This window comes from Pelodiscus sinensis, chromosome 6 (genome assembly GCF_052426305.1).
Source record: "Pelodiscus sinensis isolate ZL-2025 chromosome 6, ASM5242630v1, whole genome shotgun sequence".
NCBI lineage: Eukaryota > Metazoa > Chordata > Testudines > Trionychidae > Pelodiscus > Pelodiscus sinensis.
In genome coordinates, this window is record NC_143057.1 from 130,580,099 (window position 1) to 130,600,225 (window position 20,127).

General features: G+C 70.3%; 1 protein-coding gene across 4 annotated transcripts in view; it reads left to right on the plus strand.

Annotated features, from left to right (window-relative positions):
• Positions 1-3,857: 3,857 nt before the first annotated feature.
• Positions 3,858-20,127, plus strand: part of RUSC2 (RUN and SH3 domain containing 2) — a 42,993-nt gene continuing 26,723 nt past the window's right edge. For 2 of the 4 annotated variants that reach the window (XM_089779491.1, XM_089779489.1), the window contains exon 1: positions 12,611-12,933. The gene's annotated coding sequence lies outside the window, so the exon portion shown is untranslated. Of the gene's footprint in view, positions 4,196-12,610; positions 12,934-20,127 lie in introns of those variants that run through there. The other 2 variants (XM_089779490.1, XM_075932844.2) reach the window with 2 other exon arrangements.

The following is a 20,127-nucleotide window of genomic DNA, read 5'->3' on the forward strand; positions in this document are numbered from 1 at the left end:
GGCCGTGCCAGGCGCCGCCGAGCAACCCGGCCCGGTGAGGGCAGCCAGCGCTGGGGGTCCCCCACTGCCCGGCAGGGCCGGTTCCCCAGGGGTTCCTCCGCCCCCCTTTGCCTCCCTGCGGCCCGCTCTTGGGAGCAGCCCTCCTCGCGCCGGAACTGGCTCGGCCTGACTCAGCCAGGGCGGCCACCCGGCAGCGTCTGGGCGGGGAAGCAAGTGGAGCCTGTTTCTCAGCCGGCTGGGCCCTGCTGTTCGTGTCGCAGCAGGGCCCGGGGAGCAGCAGGCCCGGCGGGGTGTGGGGGGGGCGTTAATCTGCAGGGGCCGGGGAGCAGCAGGCCCGGCGGGGTGTGGGGGGGGTGTTAATCTGCAGGGGCCGGGGAGCAGCAGGCCCGGCGGGGTGTGGGGGGGGTGTTAATCTGCAGGGGCTGGGGAGCAGCAGGCCCGGCGGGGTGTGGGGGGGTGTTAATCTGCAGGGGCCGGGGAGCAGCAGGCCCGGCGGGGTGTGGGGGGGCGTTAATCTGCGGGGCCCAGGGAGCAGCAGGCCCGGCGGGGTGTGGGGGGGTGTTAATCTGCAGGGCCCAGGGAGCAGCAGGCCCGGGGGGGTGTGGGGGGGGTGTTAATCTGCAGGGCCCAGGGAGCAGCAGGCCCGGGGGTGTGTGGGGGGGCGTTAATCTGCAGGGCCCAGGGAGCAGCAGGCCCGGGGGGGTGTGGGGGGGGTGTTAATCTGTGGGGCCCAGGGAGCAGCAGGCCCGGGGGTGTGTGGGGGGGCGTTAATCTGCAGGGCCCAGGGAGCAGCAGGCCCGGGGGGGTGTGGGGGGGCGTTAATCTGCAGGGGCCGGGGAGCAGCAGGCCCGGCGGGGTGTGGGGGGGGCGTTAATCTGCAGGGGCCGGGGAGCAGCAGGCCCGGCGGGGTGTGGGGGGGGCGTTAATCTGCAGGGGCCGGGGAGCAGCAGGCCCGGCGGGGTGGGGGGGGGGTGTTAATCTGCAGGGGCCGGGGAGCAGCAGGCCCGGCGGGGTGTGGGGGGGGCGTTAATCTGCAGGGGCCGGGGAGCAGCAGGCCCGGCGGGGTGTGGGGGGGTGTTAATCTGCAGGGCCCGGGGAGCAGCAGGCCCGGGTGGTGTGGGGGGGCGTTAATCTGCAGGGCCCGGGGAGCAGCAGGCCCGGGGGGGTGTGGGGGGGCGTTAATCTGCAGGGCCCGGGGAGCAGCAGGCCCGGCGGGGTGTGGGGGGGTGTTAATCTGCAGGGGCCCGGGGAGCAGCAGGCCCGCGGGGGTGTGGGGGGGCGTTAATCTGCAGGGCCCGGGGAGCAGCAGGCCCGGCGGGGTGTGGGGGGGTGTTAATCTGCAGGGCCCGGGGAGCAGCAGGCCTGGCGGGGTGTGGGGGGGTGTTAATCTGCAGGGCCCAGGGAGCAGCAGGCCCGGGGGGTGTGGGGGGGCGTTAATCTGCAGGGCCCGGGGAGCAGCAGGCCTGGCGGGGTGTGGGGGGGTGTTAATCTGCAGGGCCCAGGGAGCAGCAGGCCCGGGGGGGTGTGGGGGGGTGTTAATCTGCAGGGGCTGGGGAGCAGCAGGCCCGGCGGGGTGTGGGGGGGGGCGTTAATCTGTGGGGCCCAGGGAGCAGCAGGCCCAGCGGGGTGTGGGGGGGGGGGGTGTTAATCTGTGGGGCCCAGGGAGCAGCAGGCCCAGCGGGGTGTGGGGGGGGCGTTAATCTGTGGGGCCCGGGGAGCAGCAGGCCCGGCGGAGTGTGTGGGGGGGTGTTAATCTGTGGGGCCCAGGGAGCAACAGGCCCGGCGGGGTGTGGGGGGGCGTTAATCTGCAGGGGCCGGGGAGCAGCAGGCACGGCGGGGTGTGGGGGGGGCGTTAATCTGTGGGGCCCAGGGAGCAGCAGGCCCGGCGGGGTGTGTGGGGGGGGGGGGTGTTAATCTGCAGGGCCCAGGGAGCAGCAGGCCCGGCGGGGTGTGGGGGGGCGTTAATCTGTGGGGCCCAGGGAGCAGCAGGCCCGGCGGGGTGTGTGGGGGGGGGGTGTTAATCTGCAGGGCCCAGGGAGCAGCAGGCCCGGCGGGGTGTGGGGGGGCGTTAATCTGTGGGGCCCAGGGAGCAGCAGGCCCGGCGGGGTGTGGGGGGTTGTTAATCTGCAGGGCCCAGGGAGCAGCAGGCCCGGGGGATGTGGGGGGGCGTTAATCTGCGGGGCCCGGGGAGCAGCAGGCCCGGCGGGGTGTGGGGGGGGCGTTAATCTGTGGGGCCCAGGGAGCAGCAGGCCCGGGGGGGTGTGGGGGGGCGTTAATCTGCGGGGCCCAGGGAGCAGCAGGCCCGGCGGGGTGTGTGGGGGGGTGTTAATCTGCAGGGGCCGGGGAGCAGCAGGCCCGGCAGGGTGTGGGGGGGCGTTAATCTGTGGGTGCCGGGGAGCAGCAGGCCCGGCGGGGTGTGGGGGGGTGTTAATCTGTGGGGCCCAGGGAGCAGCAGGCCCGGGGGGGTGTGGGGGGGCGTTAATCTGCGGGGCCCAGGGAGCAGCAGGCCCGGCGGGGTGTGGGGGGGCGTTAATCTGCGGGGGCCGGGGAGCAGCAGGCCCGGGGGGGAGGGGCGTTAATCTGTAGGGCCGGGGAGCAGCAGGCCCGGGGGGGGTGTGTTGGGGGCCAGTTGAACCTGCACCCGCAGGCCTGGTGCGAGCGGAGCCCTGGGTTTGGGCCGTTCCCGTGGGATCTCTGTGGCGGGTGACCCGGGCCGAGCTCTGAGCCCCTCGCGGCTGGGGAAGAGCCCCGGGGCGGTGGGGCGGGGGGCTTCCCCTCCCCGGCCTCGGGGGGCTTCCCAGACCTCGTGTTTGCCGGCGGCTGGCCCTGGCCTCCCTCTGTAGTGCCCCCCCCCCCTGCTGGGCGCTGCTCGGCTCCGAGCTGCTGCGGGGTCGCTGTTCCCAGGCCCTGGCCTGTCCCGGGGCGGGCGGGGGGACCGGCCTGCGGCTGTTGGGCACTGCTGGGGCAGCGCCTCTCCCCGGGGTGCCTGGCGGGAGCTGCGGGCCGAGTGCCCAGGGGAGGAGGAAGAGGCGAGTCCGGGCTGGAAGGGGCAGGGCGGGCTCTGGGCATCTCTGGGGAGTCGAGGGCTCCGCGGGGCTCCTCCCCCCCATGCAAGGAGCAACTACCCAGGGAGGAATTGACCCTGGTGCTTCAGGGAGCCAGGGCAGGATCCTAAGCCCCATTTCACAGGGGGGAAACTGAGGCCCGGCCGGCCCGGGACTTGCCTCGCTCCCACAGGCGTCTGGCAGAGCCAGCGGTGGGAACGCAGATGAAATGACTCGGACCCTGCCCGTCCGTCCCGGTCACGGGCTCGGGGCACCTGGGAGGGAGCTCGGCAAGCTGGGGGTGGGCGTCCCCAGAGGCCGCAACTCCTCGCCGAGGCTGAGGGTGGCCCCAGGCGTCAGCTGGCGCGGTGCTGAGGGCCGTGGGGGACCCAGGTTGGGGGGGGGGGGCGTTTCTGGCTCTCAGGCCTCTGGGACTTGGGGTTGAGCCGCTAAAAGAAACCAGAAAACCCAGCCTCTCCCCTGCCCCCGGGGCTGCACCTCGGGTCTCCCTTTCCAGCTGGCGGTGGGGGCCAGTTGCCACCCCAAGGGGGCTGGCTGGGGCAGCTGGGGGGGCGGTAGGGACATGGCTGGGGAGGGGGAGGGGAAGGGTCTGTCTCGCTCTTTGGGTCCCCTCGGGGAGCTGTGGGTCTCTGTCTCATGTCACAACTAACGGGAGTCCAGGCCCGGCCCCCCGCGTGTGTGCGGCCAGCCAGCCGCCTCCGGCCTGCTCCGGAATGGCTCCGGGTAACCCAAGCTGCATTGCTGCCGTGCCCTGGGCTGCTCGCTGGCCTGCTCCGGAGGGGGCTGGCCGGGCGTTGCCAGTCGGCAGTCACGCTCCGGCGCTGCAAGGACAGCAGCTCCGCCGTGCCCCGGGCCCGGCCACGGCTCCGCTCTCCGTAGCAGCTGCCTGGCCTCTCCCTGACCGGGGATTACAGCCGGGCCAGCGAGGGCTGAGCCGCTCCTGGAGAAGCCGGTTTCCCTTTGGATTAGCGCCGGCACCGCAGCGCCTCTTCCCAGCCACTGCCTGCGCCAGGCCCCGGGCACATCGCAAGTCGCCCGTGGACTGCGCCCGCCAGGTGGGAGCTGAGCCCGTTCGGTTGGCACCGTGCTGGCAGCAGAACCGTGCCTCCCCGCAGGAGCGAGACATGGCGGTGAGCGTGTGGCTGGAGCGTGTCGCAGCGTGAGGCGTGGCGGTGAGCGTGTGGCTGGAGCGTGTCGCAGCGTGAGGCGTGGCGGTGAGCGTGTGGCTGGAGCGTGTCGCAGCGTGAGGCGTGGCGGTGAGCGTGTGGCGGGAGCGTGTCGCAGCGTGAGGCGTGGCGGTGAGCGTGTGGCGGGAGCGTGTCGCAGCGTGAGGCGTGGCGGTGAGCGTGTGGCGGGAGCGTGTCGCAGCGTGAGGCGTGGCGGTGAGCGTGTGGCGGGAGCGTGTCGCAGCGTGAGGCGTGGCGGTGAGCGTGTGGCGGGAGCGTGTCGCAGCGTGAGGCGTGGCGGTGAGCGTGTGGCGGGAGCGTGTCGCAGCGTGAGGCGTGGCGGTGAGCGTGTGGCGGGAGCGTGTCGCAGCGTGAGGCGTGGCGGTGAGCGTGTGGCGGGAGCGTGTCGCAGTGTGAGGCGTGGCGGTGAGCGTGTGGCGGGAGCGTGTTGCAGCGTGAGGCGTGGCGGTGAGCGTGTGGCGGGAGCGTGTCGCAGCGTGAGGCGTGGCGGTGAGCGTGTGGTGGGAGCGTGTCGCAGCGTGAGGCGTGGCGGTGAGCGTGTGGCGGGAGCGTGTCGCAGTGTGAGGCGTGGCGGTGAGCGTGTGGCGGGAGCGTGTCACAGTGTGAGGCGTGGCGGTGAGCGTGTGGCGGTTAGCGTGTCGCAGCGTGAGGCGTGGCGGTGAGCGTGTGGCGGTTAGCGTGTCGCAGCGTGAGGCGTGGCGGTGAGCGTGTGGCGGTTAGCGTGTCGCAGCGTGAGGCGTGGCGGTGAGCGTGTGGCGGGAGCATGTCGCAGCGTGAGGCGTGGCGGTGAGCGTGTGGCGGGAGCGTGTCGCAGCGTGAGGCGTGGCGGTGAGCGTGTGGCGGGAGCGTGTCGCAGCGTGAGGCGTGGCGGTGAGCGTGTGGCGGGAGCGTGTCGCAGCGTGAGGCGTGGCGGTGAGCGTGTGGCGGGAGCGTGTCGCAGTGTGAGGCGTGGCGGTGAGCGTGTGGCGGGAGCGTGTTGCAGCGTGAGGCGTGGCGGTGAGCGTGTGGCGGGAGCGTGTCGCAGCGTGAGGCGTGGCGGTGAGCGTGTGGTGGGAGCGTGTCGCAGCGTGAGGCGTGGCGGTGAGCGTGTGGCGGGAGCGTGTCGCAGTGTGAGGCGTGGCGGTGAGCGTGTGGCGGGAGCGTGTCGCAGTGTGAGGCGTGGCGGTGAGCGTGTGGCGGTTAGCGTGTCGCAGCGTGAGGCGTGGCGGTGAGCGTGTGGCGGTTAGCGTGTCGCAGCGTGAGGCGTGGCGGTGAGCGTGTGGCGGTTAGCGTGTCGCAGCGTGAGGCGTGGCGGTGAGCGTGTGGCGGTTAGCGTGTCGCAGCGTGAGGCGTGGCGGTGAGCGTGTGGCGGGAGCATGTCGCAGCGTGAGGCGTGGCGGTGAGCGTGTGGCGGTTAGCGTGTCGCAGTGTGAGGCGTGGCGGTGAGTGTGTGGCTCACACGGTTCTGCTTTGCACGGGGGCAAGGAGCCTTTCCTCTCCTGTTCCCTGTTCCAACCTGGCTGGGGGTCCAGGGCCGGTCTCCCTCCCAGTGTTGCTCAGGGGGCCCCGTTGGGATGGGGGCCTGTGTCCGGGAGAGAGGTGGGTGCCCCGTGCGGTTGGGGGCCTGCCGGGGTGGGGTGAAGGGGGAGGCTCTAGGGCAGGCCCCGGGGCCCTTCCAGCGGGAGGTTGTAAAATCGCGAGCCCTGGGAGACAGGCTGGCGTCTCCCCACCGCTCAGCTGCACAAAGCAGAGTCCCCCCGACCTGGACTCGATATTGGCAGCCCGCCCTGCCCTGCCCTGCCCCGCCCTGCCCCGCCCCGCTCAGTCCTGCCCTGCTCCATCCCGCCCTGCCCTGCTCCACCCTGTCCCGCCCTGCCCTGCCCCACCCCGCCCCGCTCAGTCCTGCCCTGCTCCATCCCGCCCTGCCCTGCTCCACCCTGTCCCGCCCTGCCCTGCCCTGCCCTGCCCCACCCCGCCCCGCTCAGTCCTGCCCTGCTCCATCCCGCCCTGCCCTGCTCCACCCTGTCCCGCCCTGCCCCGGCCCGCTCAGTCCTGCCCTGCTCCACCCCACCCTGCCCCGCCCAGTCCTGCCCTGCTCCATCCCGCCCTGCCCTGCCCTGCCCTGCCCTGCCCTGCCCCACCCCGTCCCGCTCAGTCCTGCCCTGCTCCATCCCGCCCTGCCCTGCTCCACCCTGTCCCGCCCTGCCCCGGCCCGCTCAGTCCTGCCCTGCTCCACCCCACCCTGCCCCGCCCAGTCCTGCCCTGCTCCATCCCGCCCTGCCCTGCCCTGCCCTGCCCTGCCCTGCCCCACCCCGCCCTGCCCTGCCCTGCCCCACCCCGCCCCGCCCCGCTCTAGCAGCCCCTGGGACGGGCGCTAAACAAGGGGCAGGGGTGTTCTTCCCTCCCCTCCGCCCCCACCCCGGGATGGGGCCTGGTGCCTTCCTGCCACCTCGGCCCCACCCCGGCCGAGCTCCCTCTCTCCGGCAGCGTGGGACTCTGGGCGGCAGCACCCCAAAGCTCTGTACTTGGGGCCTCGCCCCCCAGGGCGCCCCTCGCCGCAGGCTCAGGCCGCATAAACACAGCCCCGCCGGACGCTATTTTGGTTCTAGCCCTTCCCAGATGCCTCCCGGGAGCTATGTGAACACGGGTTAAAAATAACGCTCCAAGCAGCCTGGGCAAACAGCAGCCCTGGGCGCGGGGAGCAGGCCGGGCCTCGGCTTGTCTGCTCTGTCCGGCACCGGCTGCAGGGCCCCTCCGGCCCGTGCCCAGGACCTGCCCCAAAGGCGCTGGGGTGATTTCCAAGCCCTGACGTGAGAGACGGGCATTTCTAGGAAGGGTCGGATCCAGGCTCCACCCAGCACCGTCCTGCCTTTGGCAGTGGTCCCTCAATTGTTTCCACCCATGTGCGGAATACATTTTGTTGTGTGCGCCAAGGTATGAGGGCATGTGCACCACCAGTAGAAACACATGCTGTGGGTGGCATCTGACTTTCTCCGGGGTGGCCGCTTACAGGGGGCACTGGCCAGGGCCTGCAGCAGTGGGCGTGTGGGAATCTGAAGCGTGGGAACCAATATCTCTGCCCTGCCCTTTCTGTGCAGCGGCTCTCATGGCTCTGCATCTTCCTGCTCGCCGGAGACCCACGGAGCCGAGAGCAAAGGGCCCCCCAAGCCCTGCCAGGTCCCAGGTGGGGGCGGAGGGAGCGTTCAGGCGGGGGGTGCCGGCTCTGTTGCCGCGCCCCCATGTTAGTGACACAAGAGGCTGCCGACTGTCCCATGCGATGAGGTAGGGCCGGCTCGTCCGGGCGCCTGTGTGGGGGGACGGAGGCGGAAGGGTCACACTCGGCTGTTCGTCGTAGCCCCCAGTGCAGGGTGGTGAGGGGTTCCTGGTCCTGCCGGGCTCAGGGCTGGCTGGGTGGCGATTTCGGGAGAGCGCCGACCCCGACAGGCTATTCGGCTGCAAGCTGCTTGGGCGCCACCGGCCGCCGGGCAGGCGTTTCTCTCCAAACCGCTGGCGCCTCTTCCCCAGGGTGCCAGGGGCTGCAGCTTGTGACCCGCCCCATGGACCTGGGACCCTAAATGAATCACAGTGTGGAACTCTGGGCTTCCCGCCGCCAGGGCCCCGGGGAAAACCCTGGCGCGGAGTTGGGCCCAGCCCTTGTTCTGAGCGTGTCTGGCTGCCCCCCAGCCCCTCCCCTTGTGCGTTTGGTGTCCTGTTCTCTAGGTGCTGGGCTGAGAGGTCCCGGGGCAGGTTGTGCCTGGCGTGGGGTGGCCCCGGAGTCCTGGCGACGTTCCAACTCGGGTCATTCCGTTTGGCCTCTTGAACTTCCTCTGCAGTTCCCGCGAGCTGCAGGATTCCCCCGCCGGCTTGCACAGAGAGGCGGCGGCGTGACACGTCTGCAGTGCTCCGCCCTAGAGGTGGCTGCATTTCAGCGTGGCTGTTCTAGTCCTCACCTGTTCCCCTGCTGCCTGGGTAGCCACCCGGCCCAGCCTTGTAGCCCTGCGTCCGCTGCCCTGGCGCGGGGGCTCTGCTCCTCTCGGCCTGTCTCACCGCAGGGCTCCGTCGCTGCGTGCCAGCACACGCGAGTCTGGGGACGCAGGGCAGGCCCTGCGGTGCGGGGAAAGCTGGAGGGCTCCGAGTTACCTGAGATCGCTGCTCCAGTTTGTCCAGGTCGCTTGGAATTTTAATCCTGCCTCCCAGCCGGGCACTGTCTGCACATGGCGTTGTGCCGTGGGGGCGGGGGAGGGGGGCTGTCTGCTCTGTGACCCGGGGTCCCCTGCGCTGGGCTGTGCGATTCCCACTGACTCCCCCACATGGGGATTGGCCCAGACACCCAGGCCCAGCCTGGGCAGAGAACAAGGCTCTTCCCCAGGGGGAGACAAAGGAAGGGAGGCAGGGACGGGCACCTGGCTGGGGGGCAGGGCCGGGGAGGGCTCAGTGCAGAGTAGAGGGTGGGGCTGCGGGCTGGGGCCGGGGAGGGCCAGGGCGTCTCTGCCGGTGCTGCAGGAGGGTCTGGTGCAAGGGTGTTCCTTGCTGGCTCGGGCTCGCCTGGCCATGTCCGCCATCGCCAGCCTGGTGCATGCTGGGACAGTCACCATGAGCGGGAGCCAGGCCTTTACCCCCGCCTCAGGCATCTTCCCCTCTGCTGCAAGGCGGCTCCTGGCATCTGGCTCCTGCTGCCCGAGGGCCTGGGGGGGACGAAGGGGCGACTCTGCTGAAGTTCCTCAGTTTCCCCTCTAATCCCTGAGCTCTGGGAAGTGCAGCCACAGCCGGGTGGAGCCGCACGTGGCACGTCTGGGGGGGAGTAAAGTACCCGGGGGGTCTGGGGAGGCCCAATGCAAGTGGGGGCAAAGAGTCTCTTCCCCCGGCCGCTGGGGCCGGCTGCAGTGACGCCCCCGGTCTGGGCGGGTTTGCGGAGGCTCGTTGGGCGCGCGGGCCACGGAGGCTGAGCCGGCGTTGCCTGGGTGGTGCCGCGGCGCGGAGCAGTAGCATCCGGAAGGTTGCAGCAGGTTTCCTGCCTGTTCAGGGAGCTCCCGGCAGCTCGCCTCTGCCTTGGGACTGGGAGCCGTTCCGGCTGAGGCCGGGGCGCGTGAGGGGTGGGCCTGTGGCGGCTGGCGCGGGCCCAGGAGGCTCGGGCTGCGGGGATATAACAGGGGTGTGCACATGGGGGCTCCGCTGTGTGGCGCCTGAGGTGCCCGCGGTTAGCAGTCCTGCAGCCTGAGGCCTCCCAGTCGGGCCCCCAGACACGGTGCCGGCGGGTTACCGCCACAGAGAGGAACGTTGGGAGGGAAGGGGATTTCCTGGCAGGCGAGCGCCGTGGCGTCCAGCGACTGCGTTTCCTCCTCTCTGCCGCCGGGCTCCTTGCCCCGTCCGGGCGCCCCGGCTGTGAGCCACGGTTGGGCTTGGCCGCGGTGCCGGCTGGGGCGCAAGGAGCATGTGACTTGGGTGGAGCCGGCTCGCGAGCGGGTTTGTATCCGTGGGCCCAGCGGGCAGGGAGCCGCCCCGGGCTGCGCAGGCTCGACTTGTGCTTGGGATCAGGCACCGTGGACGCCAGGCAGCGTGCGAGTTGCACGGCATTGCCCCGAGGCCAGATGGCTGCCCGGTCGCAGAAGCAGGGCCCGCGGGGCCGGGCGTCGCTGTGGGGACGCCTGGTGAGCGCCAGGCCGGGCCCCTTTCTGCGTCCATGACCTGCCCCCTCGCGACTGGCAGCCGGGTCTGGCGTGAGGGCGCTGGGAGCGGGCCCAGGGAATCCCAGCAGGGTGGCCCCTTCCCACAGTTTCCGGGTCGACGGCTCATTTGCAGACAAACGTCTCGTGAAGTCCGAGTGCAAGTGGCCTCGGCGCCGGCCAGTTGGCTGGGTATTCGGGCAGGGGAGAGACTTGCTGTGGAAAGGCAGGAGCTGGTGGCGGGGGGGTCCGGTGGCCTCCGTGCTGAGTCCCCCAACGCCAGTGAGCGGATTTGTGGGAGAGCCCACGCCGAGCCCTCCCGTCCTAGAGCCGAGCGCTGAGACGCGGCCCAGCTCCGAGGCGGAGACTCTGAGCCCTTCTTCCCAGGCAGCGCTGGCTGGGCCAGGCCGGGTCCTTCCTGGGCGGGTGCAGCTGGGGATGGGTCTCCCCTGCCCGCTCTGTGCTGTGCTGAATCCACAGAGCTCTGAGGCCGTGGCTCCAGGGCGGGTTTTCCAAGCCCTTCTCTGGACCCTCCCCCATCGCCGCATCCTCCTTCCATGGCGGGCGCAGGGCCTGGCCACAGGAGCCCAGCGGCCGCCCCCCCAGGGCCAAGCACAGAGGGGAAGCAGCCTGTGGGCACCGCTTTCCCTGGGGGCTCTGTCCAACTGGTTCCCCCCCCAGCCCTCGCCAGCGCCCCTGCTTCCCAGGCTAGTCCGGCCGTCCTGGAAGCCTGGCCCGCCGCCTCGGGTCCTGGCTGTCCCCGTTCTGTGGCGCCAGAACTGATCCCGGGGGGACCCTCTAGGGACACCCGCGTGTGGCCCCCACGCCCAAGGACACACGAGTTAGCAGCCAGTTGCTGATGCCTTTAACGTGCCAGGTTCACTTGATATTGTTGAGTAGGACCATCTGGCCCAGCGGCCGGTCTGCCCACAGCGGCCAGGGCCAGGTGCCCCAGAGGGAGGGAACAGAACCGGGAATCCTCACGGGATCCCTTCTCTGTCACCCATTCCCAGCCCCTGACGCACAGAGGCGAGGGCCACCCTCCCTGCCCAGCTGGGCTAGTAGCCATTGATGGACCTAACCTCCATGAACGTATCTAGTTCTTTTTTTGAAAGCTGTTAAAGTCCTGGTCTTCACCACATCCTCTGGCAAGGAGTTCCACAGGTTGACTGTGCGCTGAATGAGGGAAAGTGCCTTTTGGTTGTTTTAAACCTGCTGCCTACTCACTTCATTTAGTGACCCCTAGTTCTTATATTGTGGGAACAAGTAAACTTTTCCTTCTTCACTTTTTCCCCACTCATGATTTTATAGACCTCTACCAGATCCCTCCTTCGTCTCCTCTTTTCTAAGAGGAAAGGTCCCCGGCTTAAATCTCTTTGTATGAGACCCGTTCCAAACCCCTCCTCAGTTTTGTTGCCCTTTTCTGAACCTTTTCCAATGCCCAGAGATCTCTGTTGCGATGAGGCTGCTCGCAGTGCTCACGCTGAGGGCGTCCCCTGGATTTAGAGAGAGGCAGGAAGCGTCTCTGTCCCTTTCTGAATGGCTCCTCACGCTCGCTTTGTGTTTTGTGGCGGCCGCTGCCCAGGGAGAGGTTGTTCTCAGAGATTTCACAGCCGCGTCCTTGTTCCGACACGTGGGCACCAGCCTCGGTTTGGGGAGCACCACGGTGGCCGTGTATCGCTTTGCGGGCTGCAGCCTCCCCCCTTGCAGTAGGAGCGGTCGCGTGGGCCCTCCTGGGGTGGGCTGGGCCCTGAGCGGATCGCAGCCTTAAACCCAGCTGGCAGCCGGGAGCCTGAGGGGACGAGGAGACTGACAGTCTCTGGCTGCCGCTCGGGGGAGCAGAAAGCCCCCTAGTGCCAGCTCTGCTCCCTCCACGTCGGGATCCAGAGGCCCTGTCGCCCTGCTGACAAGCAGGTCCCGCACCCCGGGGCCAGGCGCCCACTGTGAGAGCATCGACCCTGCCTTGGGGCGGGCAGCAGCTGGGCCTGCTCCTGGGATGGGGCCTGCGGGGTCGCACTTGGAGCGGGGCCAGGGGTCAGTGCGGGCTCCTAGCTGGCCAGCACCTCCGGGGACAGCCATGGGGCTGGCCCCCAGACCAGACTCCAGGCCTTGCCAGCCAGGAGCTTTCCCTGCAACCCGCCCTCGGCCACACTGGGCACGTGTGTGGAGCGGCTCGGAGCTCTGCCCCCCACCTCCCGGCCCCCCCGAGCCAGCTGCAGGCTGCGTGTGGGGCCTGTGCCAGGATCCAGCTGCTGCTGCTGCCTCTGGCGGGCCCACGGGAGGGTGGGGGCGGCTCATGCAGCGATGGGTGCTCTAGAACCCCCTCTGGAGAGCCGCTTGCCCCGCAGAACGCAGCCCCCCGTGCCCACGGCGATGTAGCGGGTCCCTGTGCCGACAGGGACGGGGGGCTCCCTGGAGTGACGGGCGGCCTGGGCCTACAAGCCCGCGGGGCGCAGGCGGCCGAGCTGCCATGTGCTTGGCACCGGGGCTGAGCGGATGCCCTGGGCGGGGCAATGCCAGCCCTGCCCGCGCTGGGGGGCGCTTGGCCGGTGTGCGCGAGGCCTGGGGTGTCAGGCTCTGGGGAGAGCCACCCCCCCTCCCCTCGGCGGCCCTGGTCACTGCCTGCGCCTCCCCCCCCCCGGCTGCGGCTCTGCCTGCGGGCTGCAACCCCCGCCCCGCCCGGCCGGTGCTCGGGGCAGGGGGCCGGAGCTGCAGCGGTTTCACTGCGGAGGCTGCGGCGGGAGCGGGGGGTTGCAGGTGGCTGGCAGCTTCTCCCAGCGCCCGCCTCCCTCTTCCAGCGCGTCCCCCCCTCGCCCCGCCTGCGCGCAGCCCCGCGGGGCCCGGAGCCGGAGTGGCTGAGCCGTGGGCAGGCCTGGCCCTTCGCAGCCAGACGTCACCGCAGCAGCAGGCAGATTGGAGCCGGATTGCGCAGCCCCGCCGCAGTGCCAGGGATGCAGCTGTGCAAAATGTGACTCGCCTGCCCCCCCCCAGTGCGCGGGAGCGAGCGCAGCCCGGGGCAGGAGACGGCTCCGGGGGCAGGTGAGCGATGCGATGCGGGGCGCGGGGCCTGGCTCGCCGGGTGCGCGGGGGGCGAGGGGAGGCCGGGCCCGAGCTGCCCGGCAGGTGCCCGGCCCGCTCCCCCTTGTGCGCCCCGCGCCCCGTTGTGCGCCATGGCGGCGCGGCCCGGCGCGTTGTGGAGCGGAGCGGAGCGCGGCGGGGGAGCCGCTGCCAGGCGCCTTTCACGGGCCGCCCGCAGACAAAGGACACGGGGGGGGGGCGCAGCTGGCACGGGAGCCCGGAGCGGGGCGCAGCGCGGGCCCGGGGGATCCACCCAGCTCTGCGCCCTGGGTCCTTTGTGCTGCCCGGGAGCGTCGGTCGGACGCGGGCCCCGCGGAGCCCGGCCGGGGCAAAGGGGCGGCTCCGTCCGCGGCTCTGCAGGGCCCGGGCCATCTCCTGGGGCACTGCCCGGCCCCCTTCCCCCGCCCAGCCACGGCCCCCGGCGCGACCGGCGCTGGAGACAAACAAGGCGGCGCCGAAAGGGGGTGGAGGGATGCTCAGCCAGGAGGGCGGGGAGGAGGGAGCCGCTGTAGGATAGGGCAGGGCGGAGGCTGTGCCCATGGGGGGGGGCGGTGGCAGGTTGTGCCCATGGGGGGGGGGCGGTGGCAGGCTGTGCCCATGGGGGGGCGGTGGCAGGTTGTGCCCATGGGGGGGGGGCAGTGGCAGGTTGTGCCCATGGGGGGGGGGCGGTGGCAGGCTGTGCCCATGGGGGGGGGGCGGTGGCAGGTTGTGCCCGTAGGAGGGGGTGGAGGGGAAGGTTGTGCCCCCCACTGGAAGGGGCTAGTGGACTGTCGTTCCCATGGGGGGGGTGCAGCGTATGGTTGTGCCGGGAGGGGGGTAGATGCTGTAAAAGGCTGTGCCCATGGCAGGGTGTGGTGGAAGGCCGTGCCCATGGGGGGGGTGAGGCAGAAGGCTGTGAGGCTGTGCCCGGGGGGGGGGGGCGGGTGGAAGGCTGTGCCCGTGGGGGGGGGCGGGGGGAAGGCTGTGCCCATGGGGGGGACTGGCCAGGCAGAAGGCTGTGCCCGTGGGGGGGGCGGGTGGAAGGCTGTGCCCATGGGGGGGGCGGGTGGAAGGCTGTGCCCGTGGGGGGGGCGGGGGGAAGGCTGTGCCCATGGGGGGGACTGGCCAGGCAGAAGGCTGTGCCCGTGGGGGGGGCGGGTGGAAGGCTGTGCCCGTGGGGGGGGCGGGCGGAAGGCTGTGCCCGTGGGGATACAACAGCATGAGGCTACGGGGGCCACAGCCCCCCGTGGCTTTCGCCCCAGACCCTGGTGTTGGCTGTGCCCGCACCGCGGGAGCAGGGCGTTGCGCAGGGCTCCCCTTGGCAGAGCCCGCCAGCCCCCGGCCCCAGGAATTGCCAGCGGGGGGGTAGATAAAGCCGTAGGCGCCGCAGGGACCAGGGCTCGGAAGGGAGGACAGGCCCAGCCTTTCGCGGCCTCGGACTGACCCGCAGGCAGGCTGGCAGGGCCTGCTGTTCCCCGGGGGGCGGGGGGGGTCTGTGCCTGACTGGGGCTGGAGGCGTGTGGCGGGCAGGGGGCAGAATTCAGGCCTGGCTCCGTCCATCGGGCTGGCGGGGCGCTCTGCCGGGAGCGCGGTTGGGTTGCAGCTGCAGCGGCCTCAGCCCAGCCTGTTGTGCAGCACGTTTCTGGAAGGGTCGTTTTGCTTCAGCCGCTCTGTCTCTGTGTCTCACCCCCCATGTGGTCCAGGCTTTACACTGGTGTGGGGGGGGGCCAATCCTGAGCATCTGTTCAGGGCAGTGGGGGGGGGGGCAGGGATTCCCGCCAAGTACGGCGGAGAGAGAATTAGTTCTCTCAGCTTTCGACCCATCCCTGCCCCTGGCATCCGGGCATGTAGCCTCCCGGACGGCGAGCCGGCTCCCCAGACCCTGCGCGGGTCCATGCTGCCACCCGCCTGAGGCCGCCCGCCCGCCGCCAGAGGAACCCTGCGGCAGGGTATGCGCGGGGGGAGGGAGCCGGAGCAAACACTAGGCACCTGCATCGGGCCAGAGGAGACGCGCGCGGCAGGGCCTGTCAGCCTGCGGGTGCACCGAGGGGCCGAGCGCTGGCGGGGAGGAAGCGGGGCAGTTGGCAGCGGGTGTGCGTGGGGGATGCTGGCGAGACGGAGGCAGGTGGCCCCGGAGTGGCCCCGATGTGCCGGCCGGGCCCGCTTTGCGCATTGCTTGCAGGGTGCAGCACCGAGCGATGACCCTGCAGAACGGAGCATCCGGAGGGGCCCCTGGCGGAGCACGCCCCGTCCCCGCTGCACGGCCTCGCTGGAGCCAGAGAGAAGGGGACCGGGGGAGGGCAGGGCTGGAGCTGGACGGGCAGCCATGACCAGTGCAGGGGGGGGGGGGGAAGGGATGAAGCTGATCAGCAGGGCAGTGGCTGTGATTTGTCTTTGCATCTCTCCAAGAAAGACCAGACTCTTCCGCTGCCCCCCCCCCACCCGCCGGCTGGGCTTGGGCAAGAGTCAGAGCAAACCGGTTGAGGGGTGGGGCCAATGGCAGGGAGGGGGTGGGGCAGAGGGGTGGTTCTCCCCAGTCCCCGCTTTGTATGCACGCAGCTTTCTCCAGAGCAAAGGCAGCGCCCTGCATGCCCCCGTCACTGCGCCCGGGGTGGAGCCTTGCAGTGGCCCCCGGCACTCGGCCCTCTGAAGCTCATTCACCTGCACTGGGGAATTCCCAACACAGCCCGGCCAGACGCTGCCCCCCGCTCAGACGTTCTGGCCTGGACCCCCCTGGGGCCACTCATCAGACGAGCAGGGCAGCCAGACCGGTCAGAGCAAAGACCCGCCGGCTGCGGCCAGGGCCAGGTGCCCCAGAGGGAGGGAACAGAACAGGGAACCATCCAGTGACCCGTCCCCTGTCGCCCGTTCCCAGCCCTGACACACAGAGGCCAGGGACACCATTCCTACCCAGCCTGGCTCACAGCCATCGATGGACCTAACCTCCAGGAATCTAGCTAGCTCTTTATTGAACCCTGTTAAAGTCCTGGCCTTCACGCATCCTCTGGCGAGGAGTTCCACAGGTTGACTAGGAGCTGCATGATGAAGAATGTCCTTTGGTTTGTTTTAAACCTGCTGCCTGTTCATTTCATTGGTGACCCCTAGTTCTTACATTGTGGGAACAAGTAAATAACGTTTCCTTATCCAGTTTCTCCACCCCCGTCCTGATTTTACAGACCTCTGTCCTGTCCCCCTCAGTCGCCTCTTTTCTAGGCTGTCAGGTCCCCGTCTCTTTAATCTCTGCACGTGGGACCCGTTCCAAACCCCGCGTCCGTTTTGTTGCCCGTTTCTGAACCTTTTGTGAGATGAGGCGCCCGCGCTGCACACGGCAGTTGGCTCTGGCAGCCTGTGGGGGGTCAGCCCCTCACTGGCCACAGGAGCTGGGGAGCAACCCGGCTGGGTGCCTGGCGGCCTGCGGCAGGATGTGCTGGGCAGAGGGAAGCTCCCCAGGGACGCCGGGGTCCGGGCACGTGGAGGAGCAGCCCCCCCGGGCTAGAAGCGCGTTTGACCAGTTCCCACAAAGGGCAGGTTCTGAGCAGCCAGAAATGGGGGGAGCTGGGCCAGACGTGCTGCCCTGCCCCAGGCAGGTCTAGGTCTGTCCCCCTCGCCGTGGGGCCGGCCGCTCTCCGGTGTCCCCCTCGCCGTGGGGCCGGCCGCTCTCCCGTGTCCCTCTCGCCGTGGGGCCGGCCGCTCTCCGGTGTCCCCCTCGCCGTGGGGCCGGCCGCTCTCCGGTGTCCCCCTCGCCGTGGGGCCGGCCGCTCTCCGGTGTCCCCCTCGCCGTGGGGCCGGCCGCTCTCCGGTGTCCCCCTCGCCGTGGGGCCGGCCGCTCTCCGGTGTCCCCCTCGCCGTGGGGCCGGCCGCTCTCCGGTGTCCCCCTCGCCGTGGGGCCGGCCACTCTGTGGCGCCCCCCCCTCCATCTGTGGGGCTGGCTGTTCTGTGGGGCCTATACGGTATTTTTCTGCAGTCAAACACCGTAGCTGCGCCATAGCATGGTGATACGATTCCTCCCCATGGCTTGTTCTGGGAGGGTGTCCCACAGCAGCTCCTACGGTTAAATCCAAGAGTTGGAGAAGAGCTGCCCGAGGCACCCGGGACCAGCCCGGCCGATTTCCCTCCGGCTCGGAATGCTGGGGAAGATCCGGAGGTCTGCAGGAAGCTAATTTTATGCCAGACTTTGCCAAGGGAAAGGGGCTGGCGCGAGTGACAGCCGTTTGGCCTCAGCGCTAAGGGGGTGACGGCACAGGGCGCGAGGGATGAAGAACTGCTCTGCGCTGTAATTAACGTCAGCCGGGCTGGTTCTGCGGAGCACGGATGTGACCAGGCTACGTGAAGAGAAGGCGAGTGTGATGGCTGCAGTGGGTAATCCTGATGGAACGACTCGCGCGTCTCCGTTCGGCTGGGCGGGATGTTCCGCTCGTGCAGTGGGGCACCCAGGAAGTGGATTGCCAGCTGGCGAAGGGTTGGGTCTCCCCGTGTCACTGTGCGCTGGGTGTTAGCCCCTCACTCCCATGTTTCTCAATGACTGGGAAGAAAATGTGAACTCGGCACGGATCCGGTCTGCAGGTGACCCCGAACTTGGGAGAGGGAGAAGGAAGGAGGGGGCAGGTCCCAGACAGAGCAGTCGGGGCCTGTTGGGAACGACCTGAGCAAACCATCTGGTTTCTAATCCGGGCAAATGTGAATCCGCGCAGGAAGGCAGGGTCCAGGGTGTCCCGAGCAGCGGGTGGGAGGGATCTCCCCTCTGTCCGCGGCACTGGCTCTGGGCCCGGTCGAGCAGGGTGCTGGTGACGGGCTGAGGGCGCAGAGAAGAGCCGCGAGGGCGAGGACCCGCCTGGCAGGCCGGCCTGGCGAGGGGGCGGTTGGCATTGGAAGGAGAAGGGGCGACGTGGGCGTAGTCTAGAAGTGCCCACCTGGGGAGCAAGTCTCAGAGCGGCTCTGCAGCCGGCAGGGTGTGACAGCGCCTTGGGGTTCCCCTGGCCCTGCACCCCCGGAGCAGCCAGAACAGTCTCCCCCAGCCAGTAAACTAGAGAGGGGTTTATTGATTTTTTCCAGAACACAGCCCAGCACAGACATGATGTGGCTACCGGGGACGGGGCCAGGATGCCTCAGGCCTCTAGGGTTAGGGGTCCATCGCCCCTACCCCCCAGCTTAGCCCGCTCTTTCTATGCTTCCCAGACAGCCCCTGCCCCCCAGCCGGGTGCTGGTCTCCGCCTTCCCCCCTTTGTCTCTCTCCCAGGGAGGCTGGGCCGAGGTGTCTGGTTAATCCCTGTGTGGGTGAGTCAGTGGGAGTCACACAGTGCAGGGGGACCCGGGTTACAGAGCAGACAGCCCCCCCCACGGCACACCCGGAAAGCCCCTTCCTCCTGCCCCACTTGTCCGCCACCCCCGGGCTCCCTCTTGTAAAGGGCCTTTGGCCGGGGCGTCTGAGGCAGCGTCGTCTCCGGGAAGGAGCCGCTCAGCCAACGCCGCGCTCCGGCCGGCCTCGGCCCCGGTTCCCCCCTCTCCCCCGCAGCGCGGCCAGTGCCTGGGGCCGGGAATGGCCCTTGGCCGCCCGCGCCGTCTCAGGGGGCGCCTCCGCAGCCCTGGCGCTGCGCTTGGGGGTGGCCCACCCGCCCGGCCTGGCTGCGCCCCGACGTGCCTCGGCCTCACCGCCCGGGGGCAAAACGCTTTCGCTGCTGCCCAGGAGGCAGGGTCGCTCCCCAGCAGCTGCCGCCGGCCGCGGGGCCGAGGGCGAAGGGCGAAGGGCTCCGGCAGGGCGGCAGTCAGCCCCTCGGGCGTGGCGGGGCCGAGCGCGCTCGCTTTCCGCGGGCCTCTCCTGGCGGGCCGGGCTGCAGGGCTTGCGGCAGAATCCGGCTGGGCGGCGAGTGTCTGCCCCGGGCATGCAGCCGGCTGCCAGCCCCACGAAGGGTTAACGCGGCCGGGCAGGGCTCGGGCGCAGGAGGCCGCTGGGCCGGCAGTGACATCCGGCGAGGAGCGAGCCGGCTGGGCGGGAGCTCCGCTCGCTCCAGTGAGCTGCCTGCCGAGTTGCATCAGCCTTCCCAGATAGACGCAGCCACCGCGCTGCCTGGCTCCCTGGCCGAGCTCCTGCCAGCGCCCCCGGCACAGCCGCCAGGCCCGGCGCAGAGCTGCGCGTTACGCCTGGGTGCGGCAGCGCCGCCCGGCCTGCAGGCGGGCATCCCGCGTCCCAGCCGCATTCCCGTCGGGACCGCCACGGGGGGGGGGGGGGGGAGATTTCTCCTGCGTCCGGGGCGCCAGCCTCTCCAAAGTCCTGCTCCGTTCCCAGGCGGGCGTGGTATTCCCCTGGCTCCCAGGCCCGAGGGCGGGCGCTGCTGTGGGCGAGTGGCCCCGGGCGCTGCGTGAGGGGTGACGGCTGAGGACTCCCCGGAGCGCCTGTGGGCCGCCTGGGTCCCTGGCACCGCGTCTCCAGGAAGGCTGGGCTGGGTGAGCGGCCGGTGCCCCCTCGGGGTGTGGTTTGTCCCCCCCCTTCCCTGCTTTGGCATTGCCTCCCCCCATCGCTTGTGGGTATCTAGGAAACAGGGGCCTTAGACGTGGCCCCGCCCGGCTGCCCCCGACGCTGCCCAGCCACTGGGCTCTGGGATACGGGCTCCGTGCCGCGGGGTCCTTGGGGGAGCGACGGGGGCGTTGGAGCCGCCACTCACGCTCCCGCTGGCCCAGCGAGTCCTGCTGCGTCTGAGCGCTGGTCCCCACAGCTGTGCGCTGCAGGGCTGTGTGTGCCAGTGGTTAGAGCCCTCACCTGCGTGAGCCCCTGAGAGCAGGCGGCAGGTTGTGGTGAGGGGGCGGGGCCTATCTATGCGAGGGGTGGGGCCTAGCTTCACCCTCCCTCCCCCCCCCCCCAGTGTTCGGCATTGCCCACTGCCTGCTGCACGTGCTGGTTTTCTGTGTGCCAGGCTCCAGCGCCGTCTCTGCCTGAGATGCTCTAGGCACCGGGTGTCCTCCAACCCCAAATCCCACCCTTAGTGTCTCCGGCCCCGGCTCTCAGAGCTGTGGATGGGCCCTGACATCCACGGATGCCACTGGATGCTCGGATCTGAATACCTGGGGCAGCAGCTCCCGTCCGTGCCATGACAGGACAGCCCTGCCCCTGCGCGGTGAGAGGGGAGAGACACGCTGGGATGCTGCAGTCGTGGGCCCAGATCCGTACCTCTGGAATCCCCC